This window comes from Asterias rubens, chromosome 2, assembly GCF_902459465.1.
Source record: "Asterias rubens chromosome 2, eAstRub1.3, whole genome shotgun sequence".
NCBI lineage: Eukaryota > Metazoa > Echinodermata > Asteroidea > Forcipulatida > Asteriidae > Asterias > Asterias rubens.
This window is the reverse complement of record NC_047063.1, coordinates 9,190,245-9,192,766: the sequence shown is the minus strand read 5'-3', so window position 1 is coordinate 9,192,766 and position 2,522 is coordinate 9,190,245.

Genomic DNA, 2,522 nt, shown 5'->3' with positions numbered 1-2,522 from the left:
GTCGGTCGGCGGTGTGTGTGTACTGAATTAATTTTTGGTGTGTTGAAAATAAAACAAAAAATACGAACGTGTAGTTTGTGATGTCGATCGTCTGCGCGTGTGCGCACATACTGACCGCCATACAGTTCGTGTCAAAAGTAAAGTTTGGCGGGTCACTGAGCCATGCACAAAATTCTCTGCTAAGCAAAAAATTAGTGGGGCACCGGTTGCAATAATGTAAACTTGTGATGGCTTGGGTTTTTTTGCTTAGCAAGATTTTCCTGGGCTAAGCAGGTTTTTGTGCTTATGGCCCTCCTCAAAGAACAAGACATGCAGCGAAATCGAACGATTTTTAACAATATTATTATTATCCCTGATGAACAAACATGCGCGAGAAAGGATGAATCATAATTTATTTTTCGTATAATAGAAGGAGTTTTAAAAAGTTGGATGTACTTTTTCCTCTGCCCGTCCGTGTGTGCCTATTAAAGGCTCTTGACGAAAACATCCCATTATTATAGGCTATGTATAGCAACAAACATAGCAGCAAAATCGATGGATTTCACCGGTCACCCCATCCGGTATCCCCAGACAAGGTCGGCCCTCCAAGGCCGAGCTGGGCGATTTTTCCTCTCGCCCCTTCAGTTGAGGCACGTACAGAACAGTCAATTCAATAGTCGATTCCCCGCCCCCTCGAAATATTGGTTGTGACCCGTACACCACCACCCGTCCCAAAAATTACATTGCATGGCAAATAATACAAATCCAAACACTCAGAAGAGCAATGAACCAGATTGTTTTCAAAGGCCATTCACAATGGTTTTCACTCGGGTTTTTTCTGCCCTAAATATTCAACGAACAACTTTATAGTTTAGTCACTAGTAATTAAACTGATGATCTTGGGCCCTTCCACGCCACTGTAGCAGAGGCACAGAAACCACTAATTTTGAAGTTTGATGATTTTATACTAAATGGAAAAACAAACAAAAAACAATGTGATTGGGGGCTAAGTGTTATCTTTTGAGACAACGAGCGGGGCCGGCCTTGGAGACCAGGCTATTGACCGCCGTCTGTTGATCAGTCCACCCATATCGACCCTCTCAAAGATCACGCGATTCCAATGACCAAGCGACTCCCCGTGAATGTCCAAGTAAAACTTCATCTCCTGAAAGTGGACGACAGGGTCCTTCAAATTATTATTTTTTGTGTACATAATCAGCTCATTCACGAGTGATATCATGCTAAAGCTAATATTGTTTGCACACTGTGTGTAGGCCTAGACTGACATTTTTCAGAATCTTCGGGGGAATCTTTCAAATAACACCAGCTAGAGCCCAATTGCATCTTGGAAGATCAACAATTTCTTGCAGCCGTGCTGCAAGGGGAAGCCATACCCGAGCCCGACTTATGAAGACGACAGAATGATGTGCTATTGATCTAATTAGAGCCAAACGTGAAGAAGAGAACATGATGAAGAAATTATTCCACAGACAAAACCCATGCAGTCAAGATAGGGACTGAAAACCCAATTCACATAATTATTATAGACCATGGGATGATCGCTAGAACTGTTCAAAGCCGGAACCCCCACTTTTGGACCACGCGATTTTTGTATGTAGGTATGAAATAAAATACAGAACATCCATTTCTTATGTTGCTTGGCGAAAATCCTGAACCGTATCCCGAAAAGAAACAATTACGGCGACAAATAGTGATCTAAAAATCCTCGGAAGCCTGCGATGTGGGTGACGGCATTCGAAGCATTATCGTGTTTCGTTCCCACACTGTACCGTTATAACATACAGTGTAATTCTTCAAACCCCTGAATAAAAGGATGCCGATTAACAGGCTCGTTCGACAAAATTATAGACCTTTCTTTTGCAACGTCACAGCCCGAGTTTTTGCCACCCAGATTGGAAAACTATGGAAAGCCATATGTGCAAATCAAGAAAAGATCGATATTTTTTTGTAACAATGAACCACATTTTGTTCATTTTGTTTAAAACAAAACAACTAATTATGAGAGGTATTTTATTTAATTGAAAGTTTGAAGAAAATGTTGAATTTTGTTAAAACATCTGTTTTTACGATTTAATGATTTACTAACATTCGGCCGACCATGCCAACCAAGGCGGTTTGTTTATCAACAAAAGAAAGGTCTATAAAGATTAGTTATCACACAAGCGCGAGTGGAAATACGAACAAAATAGTGCGTCTGCGTCCCATAACTCGGCCGCGCGTGTGATAATACAAAATTTAACACACGCACATCTTAGCAACGAAAAACAAATGGCAACTTGAACTTGAGGTTCAATGAATAAAAATCATGTTTTTTTGTTGTAGGCCTTTGCATGTAATCCGACAGAAAAGGGGAAAATTTACTTCGTTCACATTAAACACTTGGAAAAGGTTCTTTCACTGCCGTGAACGATTGGTCAATAGTCCCAGTGATTACAGAGGTTGTCAAAAAATACTGTTTTTGACCTAAAATGACCCAAACATTGGTCTGTTCACGAACTGTGCAGTTTTAGAGCTTAGCAACA